Raw genomic sequence first — 16,244 nt, forward strand, 5'->3', positions numbered from 1 at the left:
AGCCAGGTCCTCCTTAGCTTGTGTTATTTGGTCCTTTAGCTTGGTAACCTCCGCATTATGCTGATCCTGCGTCTCCGGGGTAACTGCCATGGTTAACAAGGTCGCCCAGGCATCCAACAAACTAGAGAGAACTTGAGCCGGTCGGCGCGCCGGGCCTCCTATCGTGGCTGCTGATCCGGACATCATTGCTGTTGTGGATGAAGATTGCAAGGTGGGCTGTGTTTCGGCCATGAAGACTGCAACCCGATTCGGCGGTTCAAAGGGGTCCGGAATACTGTTGCCATCGGTATAGCCCCCAATCCGGCCGTCTTGTAATTGGTACAACGACTCGGTTTCACCAGTGGACAACTCGCCATCTGAGTAGATGGCCGTATCACCACCGTACAGCGGTTCATATTCCGCACTATGGATGAATCCTACGAACGCATGCTTCATGGCAGGCTGAACCCAGGCAAGACTCGCGCGCTGAGCCGTTTCGACGAGGTCGGTGGAGATGTTCGGCTTAGGGCCCGGTTCGCCGATCTTGCCGATGAAAACATGAATTCCGCCAAAGGGGAGCCGGTACCCGTACTCGATTGAGCCAGCCTCGGGGCCCCATCCTGCATCATCAATGTAGAGCTTGCCGCGACGACTCTTAGTCATCCGGCCAACCGCGTACCCCTTGAGTCCTTCAAAAGCTGCCCTTCAAGAACTCGAAACCATCGTGCGATAGCCCCATGGTGGGCGCCAACTGTCCAGTGACTAAGTAGTTGGTCACGGGATCATGCATTACGGAACGAGTAAAGTGACTTGCCGGTAACGAGATTGAACAAGGTATTGGGATACCGACGATCGAATCTCGGGCAAGTAACGTACCGATTGACAAAAGGGAATTGTATACGGGATTGCTTGAATCCTCGACATCGTGGTTCATCTGATGAGATCATCGTGGAACATGTGGGAGACAACATGGGTATCCAGATCCCGCTATTGGTTATTGGCCAGAGAACTGTCTCGGTCATGTCTGCATGATTCCCAAACCCATAGGGTCTACACACTTAAGGTTTGGTGACGCTAGAGTTGTTATGGGAAATAGTATGTGGTTACTGAATGTTTTTCAGAGTCCCGGATGAGATCCCGGACGTCATGAGGAGTTCCGGAATGGTCCGAAGGTGAAGATTTATATATGGGAACTCATCATACGGTCACCGAAAGTATTCGGGGGTTTGCCGGTATTGTACCGGGATCACCAAAGGGGTTCCGGGGGTCCACCGGGAGGGTCCACCTGCCCCGGAGGGACCTATGGGCTGTATGTGGAAGGGAACCAGCCCCTAAGTGGATTGGGCGCCATCCCCCCTAGGGCCCATGCGCCTAGGGTTGGGGGGAACCCTAAAGGGGGCTGTCGGTGTCAAAACCGGCGGATCTCGGGTAGGGGGTCCCGAAATGTGCGTCTAGGCGGATGGTAACAGGAGACGAGGGACACGATGTTTTACCCAGGTTCGGGCCCTCTTGATGGAGGTAAAACCCTACGTCCTGCTTGATTGATATTGATATTGTGGATGTTTACAAGAGTGGATCTACCACGAGATCAAGGAGGCTAAACCCTAGAAGCTAGCCTATGGTATGATTGTAAGGGTTGTTGTTGTTGTTGTCCTATGGACTAGAGCCATCCGGTTTATATAGACACCGGAGAGGGCTAGGGTTACATAGAGTCAGTTACAATGGTAGGAGATCTACGTATCCGTATCGCCAAGCTTGCCTTCCACGCCAAGGAAAGTCCCATCCGGACACGGGACGAAGTCTTCAATCTTGTATCTTCATAGTCTTGGAGTCCGGTCGATGATGATAGTCCGGCCGATGATAGTTCGGCTGATGATGGTAGTCCGGCTATCCGGACACCCCCTAATCCAGGACTCCCTCAGTAGCCCCTGAACCAGGCTTCAATGACGATAAGTCCGGCGCGTATATTGCTTGGCATTGCAAGGCGGGTTCCTCCTCCGAATGATAGAAGATTGTGAACACCAGGATAGTGTCCGGCTCTGCAAAATAAATTCCACATTCCACCGTAGAGAGAATAATATATACACAAGTTCAATCTGCTGATGTTTTTTGCGGCATGATGTCACGCCACTACCAAGCCATTACTTGAATCGTTTTTTACTCTACCACCTCAGCGCATTTAGCGAAGCGGTTTCCTTGGCACGTCTTGTCGAAGCAGAGATCGTGTTCCCCCTTAATCCGGGATTCTCATCAATACGGACGTGGGTAACCCAACCGCGCCATTGATGGTGATGCTTGGGGGATAAGCGAGTTTTACCAGGCCGGTGGGGGACGCGTAGACTTCGCCCGCCCATATAAGGGATAAGGATTCACCTTTTCACCTACGCCTTCTTCCTCCTTTGCTTATCCATCTCCGTGCACTCGAGCTCCAGCGCCCAAGCCCGCACATCTCGTCTCAACCTTCCCCAGTTATGTCCGGAGCGGGAGGCAAGCGGATGACCTCCTCCGTTACGGAGGAGCACATCGAAAGACTGCGCAGCGCCGGCTACTTGTCCGGCGACATCGCGCACCGGCTGCCCGACAAGGGGCAGCTCATCCCCACCCCCAGGCCCCATGAGAGGGTCATTTTTCTTCCCCACTTCCTCCGCGGACTGGGCTTTCCACTTCACCCCTTTGTCCGGGGGCTCATGTTCTACTACGGCCTGGATTTCCATGATCTGGCGCCGAACTTCATCCTCAACATCTCAGCGTTTATCGTCGTTTGCGAGGCCTTCCTCTGCATCCAGCCCCACTTTGGCTTGTGGCTCAAGACCTTCAATGTCAAGCCGAAGGTAGTGAAGGGCACTCAAGCGGAGTGCGGAGGCGCCATGTTGGGCAAGATGCCCAACGTCCTTGGGTTCGAAGGGGCCTTCATGGAATCCGTCAAGGGGTGGCAATCGGGGTGGTTCTATATCACCGAGCCGCGCGACCCTACGTGGGCGGCGGCCCCCGAGTTCAGATCTGGTATCCCCACGCAGCTCACCTCCTGGAAAGAGAAGGGCTTGCTGTGGGGTAGTTCGGAGGAGCTGACGGGACTCCAAGCCTGTATCCAGAAGCTGGTGAAGAAGCTCAGGCTGGTTAACGTGGTCCAAGTCATGCTCGTCTGCCGGATTCTCCCATGCCAAGAGTGGGCATTCAATCTGTGGGAGTTCAATCCGGAACAGCACGAGGCGCTGAGCGGGCTCTTCCACACGACATACGAAGGCGCCTGGAGGGTGCTGTTCAAGGGCGCCGAAGCCCCCGCGTCCGCGACTGAAGATCGCGGATTTCGCTCGCAGCGCCAAGCCGATGAGGTAAGTGATTCTACCCCTTTACGGGACACTTTTCTTTTCATAGTTTGACTCTATGCGGATTTTAATTTCCCCTTTTCCTTTGACAGGACTGGATGAGGAAGGCGGAGCAGATTATCTGCCCGGCTCCTATGCCAGAAAACCCAGTAGACGCCCGTCTAGCGAGGTTGCTGGTTCCGGCACCGCACGTGGTGCCGGAGAAGAAGGCCAAGAAGGAGGCCACGGGTGCTCGAAAGAGTTCCCGCTTTCAGGTGTCCGACGACTCCGGGGCGGACTCCTCCCCCGAAAACGAGGAGGAGAAAGAGGACTCTCTCCCAGAGGAGGGAGAGAGGAAGAGGAAGGCTTCCCCAACAGGGGAGGCCGAAGGGTCCAAGAGGGGAAGGACTATTCCCCCGGACAGCTCCGCCAACATCAACGTTGGCGAGGAAGAATGGCCTTCAAGGTCCAGGCCTCCAGCAAGATCGTAAGTATCCGGATTCCTGAGTGATTTATAATTTCTTTTTCTGTGTCACATAGTGTCATTCTGATGCCGCATGCTGCCTATAGTCCGGCCAATGATGATCTCCCCGCTTCATCGAGCGGGTCGTTGGCTCCGTCGGATGTAGACTCCATCCTGACCGCCTCCACCCCTCGCGACACCGAGGACGCCGAGGTGGGATCCCAAGAAGGGACCCATCAGGAGGAGGCTCCGGAGGCGCCACAAGCGTCCTTCCGGACTTTGCGTCGGACTCCATATCAGAACCCGCAGTGGTTCCAGAGTCCGGCCGGCGGCCCCTTCGCACGAAGGGCAAGACCGTGACGCCGGCGGCTTCCGTCCAACCTGAGGCGCCGTACAATTTGTTGGAGGCGCTCCAAAGCGCTTCCATCGAGGAAGAACACCGCACTATTATGAGTGTGGTGATGCAGAAGGTACAGCTTGCCAAGAGCGGGCTGACCGAAGCCTGCAGTAGCCTTCTATCAGGCTTTGAGGTAAGAAGTTAAAAATATGCAATGTAATACCGCATAGACAGTAGCCCCTGATGCTCGGTTCGGTGTTCGAAAAGAAAAGTCGGACTGAGGATCTAAAAAAAAGGAAGATATACGCAGGGTTGCTAAAAAATTATGTCAATATGGGTTGCAGGCTGCGCTGCTGACCTCTGGCGCACTGACTGTGGAGGTCGGTGCTTTGAAGCAGGAGCTCGAGCGGTCCGAGCAAGAGCTCGGACGCGCCAAGAAGCAGCTCCAGGACAAAGAAGGTGAGTAACACCACTTTGAACTTGTACCTTACAGAAAAGGATTTAGGTTGCAACAAAAAATAACAAGGATAACATGGGTACTGCAGGGGCCACGAACGAGGTGGCGACCCTGAAGGAGGTCGTGTCCGCGGCCGAACGCGATGCGGCCGCGGAACGGGCAAAGCGAGAAAAGCAGGAGGCGCGGGTGGCGGTGGTTTGGCAAGAGCTCCAGGCTCTCATGGAAAAGCATGAGAGTTTGGAGCGTGACTCAAAGACTCGAGAGTCCGAGCTTGCCTCGGCTCTCGAAAGTGCCAAAACTGCCAAGGCCGATGCCCATAAGTCCCTTCAGGAGATTGAGTTGGTGAGGAAGATAGCGGCGGGTAAGGCGTTTTTCATGCAAAGCAAGCATGTGAATGTAAATTACGTGTTACTTACCCGAATTCGGAGCTCTTCAGGGGCGTTTGCAGATCTGCCTCGCAGCGTGTCTGATGCCGCCGCATTCTACCGAGCCGAGGAGGGGAGCTCAACGAAGAAGGTCTTCTGGTCTCAGTATGCTGAGGCCGGCCATCCGGTGCCCCCTAGCGACCAGCTGAAGCAGCTGGTCGAGCTCCACAAGGTAGCCGAGCAGGCCATGAAGGGCCTCATAGTCCGGCTGTGGCCTGGAGAGGCCATGCCTGGGAGCTATTTCGGCCTCGTGCGACGGTTGGTGGATGCGTGCCCCTGGGTGGAGGTTATCAAGCGCTCCGCCTGTATTGAAGGTGCTCGTCGGGCCCTTGCCCGTGCAAAGGTGCATTGGGGCAAGCTGGATGCGGAGAAGCTAATCACTGACGCGCCACCAGCGGGCAAGGAATATCGTACACCCGAGATGTACTATAAGACTGTCCTGAAGGGTGCCCGCAAGATTGCGGATGAGTGCCCCAGGGATGTAATTATTGATTAAATTCGCAATGTGTTATCCTATGCGCTGAAAACTTTGTTCATATGCGCTAAGCAATGCTTGTTAATTTAAAATATTACCTTCTGTGCGGCCGTTTATTAAATCTGAGAGATGGCAAGTCGTCGGCTTCAGCCCCCATGCCACGAGTGCTGGGGTGTTCGGGATAAACTTGAGCACTCTTGTTCCCATTTTTGGGTCCATCTAGGGAGGCGCTCAACACAACGAACAAGGCAACCGGACTTATAGTGCTTGAACACTCTCACTTAGCCATAGAATTCTATAATTTTAAATTTCAGCGAAGCCCCTAGTATTCGGAAGACCGAATTCGGGGCGCTATCCACGCCTTCGTCGGACATTATCCGGTACTTCGCTCGAAGCGGCGTAGGTCTTTAAGGACCCGAAAGACCTCTCGAACAGCGACCAGTCTCTCGCCTTATCATGACAGTCAGTTTTAGCTTTCTCCACTGAGGCGTTAACCCGGCTCAACCGGGGCGCAATCGCAGTGGTTCTCCCAGTGCTACCTTAGCCGATAGAACGGAACGTAAGGTGCCAAACATGGGAGCCGGGCAAACCCAACTATTGACCCAAGACATGATTCAGAGCCGATTCATATAATGCTATAAGTTCGGGGTGCCGCACTTGTGAAAGTGTGCGGACTTTATCACACCATAATGCGGGGAACATAAGCCCCTGGTGTATTTGGCCGTACCAAAATGTACGGATGCAACATGTCGTAAATGAACATATATATAAGGTAATGCAATTATGGGCAAAAAGTGCTGCATTTTATTCAAGAAGATATGCTATGAGTGCGGAATGATACAAATAGTGCGGAAAGCAAGGGATTGGACGAATTAAAGGCGTCTCCCTCCAGGAGTAGGCCGCGGAATGGTGTATTTAACAAATTTAATGCTCGTAATGGAGACCACCTGAGTGTTCGTCGCAGCCTTTGTCCCTCCCTGGCTGTTGCATCATGAGTTCAGCAGGTTCGCCGCCGGACAGAGTTCTGTATAAAAAAGAGAGAAATAAAAGATAAAAAGAGCGACATACTTGGGAGCCCCTGGTGTGGTCGAACCGCACTCTGGGTCTGTTGTGGTTGTGCCTCTCCCCCTATGCCCATGGTATCTCCAGGGCGTAATTATGTACGCGGGGAGTTTATCTTACAATTGTGCGAGGGCTGGGGTTGAGGCCGCATTGCTACGCGTGCTCGGAACGTGCCAGGTGGTCTTGGTTGATGTTGCTCCGGGCGCGTTTGGCCGTGTCCGGTCGTTTAACGGCCGGACTCGAAAATTGCCTTAAAAGGCTGCTCTGTACTTCTGCCGCGAGAGCCGCTATATGTTCCTCCGTTTGGAGGGAGCGTTCCGTGTTTCCATTGACCGTAATGACTCCACGAGGGCCTGGCATCTTGAGCTTAAGGTATGCATAATGCGGCACCGCGTTGAATTTTGCGAACGCGGTTCGTCGAGCAGAGCGTGATAGCCACTGCGGAATGGGACTATGTCGAAGATTAACTCCTCGCTTTGGAAATTATCTGGGGATCCGAAGACCACTTCCAGTGTAACTGAGCCTGTACAACTGGCCTCGACACCTGGTATGACGCCTTTGAAGGTTGTCTTTGTAGGTTTAATCCTTGAAGGGTCTATGCCCATCTTGCGCATTGTATCCTGATAAAGCAGGTCCAGGCTACTGCCGCCGTCCATCAGGACTGTCGTGAGGTGAAATCCATCGACGATTGGGTCTAAAACCAATGCGGCGAATCCGCCATGGCGGATACTGGTCAGATGGTCTCTTCGATCGAAAGTGATCGGGCAAGAGGACCATGGGTTGAATTTTGGGGCGACTGGCTCCATCGCGTATACGTCCCTTAGTGCACGCTTCCGCTCCCTCTTGGGAATATGCGTTGCGTATATCATGTTTACCGTCCGAACTTGAGGGGGGAATCCCTTTTGTCCTCTGTTGTTCGGCGGCCGGGTCTCTTCCTCGTCATCGCTGTGTAGCCCCTTGTCATTGTTTTCGGCGATTAATTTGCCTGCCTGCTTGAATACCCAACAATCTCTGTTGGTGTGGTTAGCTGGCTTTTCGGGGGTTCCATGTATTTGACAGGAGCGGTCGAGTATTCGGTCCAAATTGGACGGGCCCGGAGTGGTTCTTTTGAATGGCTTCTTCCGTTGACCGGGCTTGGAGCCTCGGAATCCGGCTTGACTACCGTATCCTCATTGCTGTCGCCGTTAATGCGGCGTTTGTTTTTGTTTCGACGCAACCTGCCATTGCGGTCCTTGGTATCCGGACTGCCAGCGTTTTTGCTGAGGTTGTTGCTGCGAGCTAGCCAGCTATCCTCTCCCGCACAGAAGCGGGTCATAAGTGATGTGAGGGCTGCCATGGATTTCTGCTTCTCCTGTCCTAGGTGCCGGGCCAGCCACTCATCGCGGATGTTATGTTTGAAGGCAGCGAGGGCCTCTGCATCCAGACAGTCGACGATTTGATTTTTCTTTGTTAAGAACCGTGTCCAGAATTGTGTGGCCGATTTGTCTGGCTGCTGGATTATGTGGCTTAGGTCATCTGCGTCCGGTGGTCGCACATACGTGCCCTGGAAGTTGTCGAGGAATGCGGCTTCCAGGTCTTCCCAGCATCCAATTGACTCTGCGGGCAGGCTGTTAAGCCAATGCCGAGCTGGTCCTTTAAGCTTGAGCGGGAGATATTTGATGGCGTGAAGATCGTCGCCGCGGGCCATATGTATATGGAGGAGATAATCCTCAATCCAAACCGCGGGGTCTGTTGTGCCATCGTAGGATTCGATATTAACGGGTTTAAACCCTTCAGGGATTTGATGATCCATTACTCAGTGAAGCATAGTGGGTGTGCGGCGCCTCTGTATTGAGCGATATCGCGACGTAGCTCGAGAGAGCGTTGTCTGCTGTGTTCGGCCCGGCCGGAGTAGTTGTATCCGGTGCGACGGTATTCGTCGTGGGTCTTGGGGCGCCCACGTGATCCATAGATAGATCTGGATTGTCTTGCCTTGTCCTCCAATATATCCCGCAAGTCCGGCGCGTTCCCCCGTGGCTTCATGCTTTTTGAGCGATGCCGAGGTACAGTTTTGGTGGAGGGCTTGCACGGCTCTCTGTTGCGGCCACGAGGTGGTCGGTCTGCCATATTGTGTGCTGTTGATGCAGGTTTGTATGCTTCCTCCTCTAGTCGGGGGAGCAACTTGCGTTTTGGGTAACTTTTGGAGGGGCATTCGAGTTCATACTCTTCGGCCGCGAGGACCTCGGTCCATCTGTCGGCCAGTAGGTCTTGATCAGCTTGAAGCTGTTGCTGCTTTTTCTTTAAGCTGTTTGCCGTGGCCATTAGCCTGCGTCTGAAACGCTCTTGTTCGACGGGATCCTCAGGCACGACGAATTCGTCGTCATCGAGGCTTGCCTCGTCTCCGGAGGGAGGTAAGTAATTATCATCCTCGACCTCTTCGTCTGCCGCCCTCTCGTGAGGGCTTGCTTCTGCCTCCTCCTGCGCTGGATCGTGCTAGAGGGGGTTGTCTTTGGCACTTTCTGGGGTGTTATTATCTCTTGTGCCAGAATCTCCATTCTTGCTGTGGCGGGATTTACAGCGGCGCCGCTGACGTCGGCGCTTGGGCTGTTTCTTTAAGGAATCGGCCTCCGTTGCTTCTTCGCCGTCCCCATCTTTTGGGGTGTCCACCATGTATATGTCGTATGACGAGGTGGTCTTCCAGTGTCCTGTAGGCACTGGTTCTTGATAGTCTCCGGCATCATCGTCCATACCGTCGATGTCTTCGGAGTCGTAGTCGAGTACGTCGGTTAGATCGTCGACGGTGGCTACGAAGTGGGTGGTGGGTGGGCTCTGAATTTCTTCGTCGTCCGCGTCCCAACCATCCTGGCCGTAGTTCGGCCAGGGCTCTTCGGATAGCGAGAGATGCTTCAGCGAATTTAAGATATCGCCGAAGGGTGAGTGTTGAAAGATGTCCGCAGCGGTGAATTCCATGATCGGCGCCCAATCGGATTCGACTGGCAGGGGCGCAGGAGGTTCGGAGTCCGGCACCTCGGAATCATGAGCTTTATGTGGGACAAGGTAAGTGTTTGGCTCCATCGCCGTAGAAGTTGCAGCTCCCGAGGCGGTGTCCAGCCATCCGTCCTCGATCTGAGTGATCGGCTCCGGACTATGGGTAGGAGCGGATTCGTATGCGGCCTCCAAGGTGCTGTCCGGCGGCAGAGTTAGGTCGTGCCCATCGTGACAGCGCGGCACTCTCGGCTGTGGCTCAGGTCCATCGAAGATCAAGTCCCCGCGGATATCGGCCGTGAAGTTTAGGCTTCCAAACCTGACCTGACGGCCAGGGGCGTAGCTTTCGATCTGCTCCAGATGGCCATGTGAGTTGGCCTGCAGTGCGAAGCCGCCGAATACGAAGATCTGTCCGGGGAGAAAAGTCTCACCCAGGACTGCGTCGTTGTCGATTGAAGAGGCCATCAAGCCTATCGGTGACAACACAGAGGAACTCTCAATGAAAGCACCAATGTCGGTGTCAAAACCGGCGGATCTCAGGTAGGGGGTCCCGAACTGTGCGTCTAGGCAGATGGTAACAGGAGACGAGGGACACGATGTTTTACCCAGGTTCGGGCCCTCTTGATGGAGGTAAAACCCTACGTCCTGCTTGATTGATATTGATATTGTGGATGTTTACAAGAGTGGATCTACCACGAGATCAAGGAGGCTAAACCCTAGAAGCTAGCCTATGGTATGATTGTAAGGGTTGTTGTTGTTGTTGTCCTACGGACTAGAGCCATCCGGTTTATATAGACATCGGAGAGGGCTAGGGTTACATAGAGTCGGTTACAATGGTAGGAGATCTACGTATCCGTATCGCCAAGCTTGCCTTCCACGCCAAGGAAAGTCCCATCCGGACACGGGACGAAGTCTTCAATCTTGTATCTTCATAGTCTTGGAGTCCGGTCGATGATGATAGTCCGGTCGATGATAGTTCGGCTGATGATGGTAGTCCGGCTATCCGGACACCCCCTAATCCAGGACTCCCTCAGGGGCGCCCCCCTTGGCTTGGGGGGCAAGCCCCCTCCCCTTGGCCGCCGCCCCCCCTCTAGATCTCATCTAGAGGGGCCGGCCCCCTTCCCCCTTCGCCCTATAAATAGAGGGGAGGAGGGAGGGCAGCAGCACCACATCCAAGGAGCAGTCCTTCCCCTCTCCAACACTCCTCCTCCTCCGTTTGAGCTTGGCGAAGCCCTGCCGGAGAACCACTGCTCCACCACCACCACGCCATCGTGCTGCTGCTGGAGTTGTCTTCCCAAACATCTCCCTCCTCCTTGCTGGATCAAGGTGCGGGAGACGTCACTGGGCTGCACGTGTGTTGAACAGGAAGGTGCCATTGTTTCGCGCTTAGATCGGAATCAACCGCGATCTGAATCACTTCGAGTATGACTCCTTCATCCACGTTCTTGCAACACTTCCGTTTTGCGATCTTCAAGGGTATGAAGATGCACTCCCCTCTCTCTCGTTGCTAGTCTCTCCATAAGTTGATCTTGGTGATGCGTAAAAAAAATTAATTTCTGCAACGATCCCCAACACATAATGCCCCGGTTACTTCCGGCTAATGATGAAGCCATGGATTTCTTCAATACTTTGACACAAGACAACGTGACATATAGAATGTTACGTAGATGAGATCAGAAAAAAGTGGACCACCTTGTGCACATCCATAATGGGGGCATTCTGGATAAATCTCGACCCTCGACCCCTCGGTGATCCTCGAACCTCGACCCCTCGACGACCCTTGACCCCTCGATGACCCTCGACCCTCTACCCTAGTTCTCGACCCTCGACCGCTCGGCGATCCTTGATACATCTCCAATGTATCTATAATTTTTTATTGTTCCATGCTATTATATTACCCCTTTTGGATGTTTATGGGCTTTATTTTACATATTTATATCATTTTTGGGACTAACCTATTAACTGGAGGCCCAGCCCATATTGCTGTTTTTTTGCCTATTTCAGTATTTCGAAGAAAAGGAATATCAAATGGAGTCCAAACGGAATGAAACCTTCGGGAGCGTGATTTTTGGAACAAATCTGATCCGGAGAGCTTGGAGTGCAAGTCAAGAAGCCTCCAAGGGCCCCTCGAGATAGGAGGGCGCCCCCCCCCCCTGTAGGGCGCACCCCCTATCTCGTGGGCCCCTCGGGCGGCCACCGACGTACTTCTTCCTCCTATATATACCTACGGACCCCGAAAACATCCAGGAGCACCACGAAACACAATTTCCACCGCCGTAACCTTCTGTATCCGCGAGATTCCATCTTGGAGCCTTCGCCGGCACTCTGCCGGAGGGGGAATCGACCGTGGAGGGCTTCTACATCATAACCATAGCATCTCCGATGAGTTGTGAGTAGTTTACCACAGACCTACGGGTCCATAGTTATTAGCTAGATTGCGTCTTCTCTCTTTTTGGATCTCAATACAATGTTCTCCCCCTCTCTTGTGGAGATCTATTCGATGTAATCTCTTTTTGCGGTGTGTTTGTCGAGATCCGATGAATTGTGGGTCCGGATGAAAGAATTCTTGGCGTATTGAATCAGGTGTGTTTGTGCAGTCCGAATCCGAGTCCAGAACGTGAGATACTTGGACTCTATCTTCTCTTGGGCCAAAAGTGACGTGAGAGAACTTTTTGAACAGCAAGTAAACATCTCTTTCTCCCTTATCTTCATATGTGTATTGTACAAATGTCCCATACACCTGCAATTAGACATGGCACAAAAGTTTGTGAAGTATTTTTGTCCTGGATGACATAAATAAATTATTGCATAGTTTGCATTAGAAATCACCTCACAAATATACATGTATGCAATATATTTGGTCATATCCAAGGTAGTCATGTCCTCATCAGTGGGTTTATGATCAAGTTTATCTATGAATAATATTTGAATCTTCTCTGAATTCTTTTATGTATGATTGAGTTATCTTTGCAAGTCTCTTCAATTATCAGTTTGGTTTGGCCTACTAGATTGATCTTTCTTGCCATGGGAGAAGTGCTTAGCTTTGGGTTCAATCTTGTGGTGATCTTACCCAGTGACAGAAAGGGTTGCAAGACACGTATTGTATTGTTGCCATCGAGGATAACAAGATGGGGTTTATATCATATTGCATGTGTTTATCTCTCTACATCATGTCATCTTGCTTAAGGCGTTACTCTGTTCTTATGAACTTAATACTCTAGATGCAGGCAGGAGTCGGTCGATGTGTGGAGTAATAGTAGTAGATGCAGGCAGGAGTCGGTCTACTTGTTATGGACGTGATGCCTATATACATGATCATGCCTAGATAATCTCATAACTATGCGCTTTTCTATAAATTGCTCGACAGTAATTTGTTCACCCATCATAATAATTATGCTATCTCGAGAGAAGCCTCTAGTGAAACCAATGGCCCCCGGGTCTATCTCTTATCATATTTGCTTTCAATCTATCTTTATTTGCATCTTTACTTTTTGCATCTTTATTACAAAATACCAAAAACATATTATTATCTCTCTATTAGATCTCACTTTCGCAAGAGGTCGTGAAGGGATTGACAACCCCTTTATCGCGTTGGTTGCGAGTTCTCAGTTTGTTTGTGTAGGTGCGTGGGACTTTTGAGGAGCCTCCTACTGGATTGATACCTTGGTTCTCAAAACTGAGGGAAATACTTATGCTACACTTGCTGCATCACCCTCTCCTCTTCGGGGAAAACCAACGCAAGCTCAAGACGTAGCAATCCTCGACACCCTCATTCCCGATAAAAAATAAGAAGAGGAGGAAGAAGAAGAAGAAAGAGGAGAAGAAGAAGAAGAAGAAGAAATAGAAGAAAAAAAAAGAGGAGAAGAATAAGGAATAGAGGAGAAGAAGAAAAAATAGAATAACTGTTGCAGCGTAGTTGGTTAGTGCGTATAGGAAAAAGACCAACTCAGATCAAATATCCAAATCTCGTTAATGTCTTGGGATCTCGCGATGACGAACAGTGCTCCTGTTGCCCCGTCTCGAGGAATTACAGTAAGGGCCATGCCCAGCCCACTCTCGGGCATCTGCCTTACTCGGCCGTGCCTTGTAATTATCTCGCGGGTACCCTCCAGATCAACCCGACTGCACATCACTCGTGTACGAGCCGACCCGACTTTAGTCACAACATGTATCATGTATAGTATGTATGTATATACCTGTGATCAACACCCGACATGATCATGGACCGATAGTATAGCATGGTAGATGGACAAGAATGTAGGGCCACTGATGGAATACTAGCATCCTATACTAAGCATTTAGGATTGCAGGTAAAGGTATCAATAGTAGTAGCAAAGATAGGCAGCAGTATAGGATCAAACCGATAAGCAGTAACAGCTACACTACTCTAATGAAAGCAGTAGAGAGATGGAGTAGGCGGTACCAGGGTGATCAAGGAGGTTTTGCTCGCCTGTAAGCTCTACGGAGAAGGACAGGTCTTCAGGGGTGTAGTCGACGTTTGGAGCAGTGGCTTCGGTCTCGAAGTCTACCGGAGAGAAGAGGGGGAAGAAACAATGGATACAATGCAAACATATGCATGACATGACATTAAGCGGTGCTATGTGTGACCTAACGCAATACTAGGTGATACCGACGAAGGGGGAAACATCCGGGATAGTATTCCCGATGTTAGGTATTTTTGAACAGGTGAAATGAAGGGGGACGGTTCCATGCTCGTTATGCTCGGGACGTGTGACTGACGAAAAGAGGGCGTATTTGGAACCGTCAAATTTTTCTGAGCAACTTTCATGTACAAAGTATTTTCATCCGAGTTACAGATAATTTTCTATTAATTTTTGAAGTTTAAAACAATTTCTAGAATTATTTTTAATTCAAAATAAAAGATTAAAATGCTATGTGCATCCACCTCTGGTACACAGAAGTGTACTAGAGGCTGACAAGTGGGCCCGGGGGTCCCAGTTGACCAGTCAAACTTTAACTGGACAACAGGGGGTGGGCCCCCCTATCATTGACTGTTTAGGTTAATTAGATAATTAACTAGTTAATTAAACTACATTAATTAATTATGTTATTAATATTTATTTATTTCTTATATACATATATATATATATATATCTTTTTAAACAGGGCAGTGGGCGGACCCCAATGGTCAGTGGGTGTTTCAGTGGGGGCAGGTTACCGGGGTTGCGCCAGCCTACACGGGCAGGGGGTGGCCCGACTGGGCACTGGCCAAGTGAGCCGTGGTTGTGCGCGCACAGAGGAGCCGGTGGCGGGCACGGCCTGCATGGCCGGCGGTGAGCGAGCACGGGCAGGCGGAGGCTGGCGCGGCATGGGGGCGCCCGGGCCTGCAAGCGTCAGCGGAGGCAGGCACGACGCGGGCAGCAGGCCACGGGCGAGCGGGCGAGCGCGGCAGAGTGGCGGGGCAGCAACGGTGGGGTATGCGGAGCGGGCGGCGCGCAGAAGGGCGTAGTGGGGAATGGCTAGGGTCTTGGCCAGGGCGTGGGATGGTCTGAAGCTGCGGCGGGTGCGAGCGATGTGGCATGGCAGCGACGGTTAGGGGCTCAGAATCGAACGAGGGAGAAAGGGGAAACATGTGCAAGCTCATGTCATTGACGAGGAGCAGCCCGGTGAAGCTGGAGGAGGTCGAGGGCGAGTGAATCGAGCGGAGCTTCATGGCGGCCGTGGCGGTGAAGAGCGAGTCGATGGTGACATTTGGTGGCCTCCCATCCTCAATCCAGGGGCCATGATGATAATGACGACCACACGGAGCTCCTGGACACCAAGGTGATGCGCAGGGTGGCACCGAGCTATGGCGTCGACAACGGCGCGACGACAATAGCGTCGGCTACGCGCACATGTGCGAAAAGTGGCACCGGAAGCGGGGAATGGATACTAGGGTTCGTCTGCGGGGTGATGGGGATGGTCAAGTAGTCGTCCAGGGCTACAAGGGCGTCACCGTGGCGAGAATCCGTCGATTGGATGGAGCTCGGGTGCTCATGGTGGTGACACGGAGGGCGGAGGACGATGGTTGTGCGAGGTGGTTGGGTCGTGCACTGTGGCCACTAGGGCCAAGTATCAAAGGGCATTTTTTAGTCCTTTTCCTTTTTTTAAATTTCAGTTTTATATTTTGTCCTCTGTTTTGTTTTTTTTTCGATCAAAATAAATTTTGTTACATAAGAAACTTGTCTTATAAATATTTTGTAATATTGTGGAACTATCCACAGGGTTTTAGATTACCATTGAAAGGTTTTAATTTCAGTTTGAATTGAAATGGGCCACTAAGTGTTGTTTGCTCAAATCAAAAATAGATAAGGGCCATTTTGAAGTTTCAAATGATAGTGATTCCAACATGTAAATTTATCAGGGGAATTTATACTAAAGTTCGAACATTTTAGTCTTATAGTTTGAAGAGAGAAAAATTGACTTGTCTTTTAAATTTGATTTTGAGTTTGATTTTTAACCAAGTGTCCATTTAACTTGGCAAATCATGGTGACATGGCATCATTAGCAGGAGATTATTGTAGCATGATTCTCGGAATGTTACAAATCTCCTCCACTACAAGAAATCTCGTCCCGAGATTTAAGAGGTGGAGTAAGGGGGAAAGTTTTGGTTACGATATTCTAATGGATCTTCTCAATCTTGGTTGCTCTACCCGAAGTAGTTGATCCACTTTGTTGACGTCTTTATTTCTTTTTTCCAGGTCATCATGATGAAGTCATCATCCTTACTTCGGGGTTTTCATCATATTTAGGAATAATTAAGGGGCATCTCGACAA

Source organism: Triticum aestivum, chromosome 4B, assembly GCF_018294505.1.
Source record: "Triticum aestivum cultivar Chinese Spring chromosome 4B, IWGSC CS RefSeq v2.1, whole genome shotgun sequence".
Classification (NCBI taxonomy): domain Eukaryota; kingdom Viridiplantae; phylum Streptophyta; class Magnoliopsida; order Poales; family Poaceae; genus Triticum; species Triticum aestivum.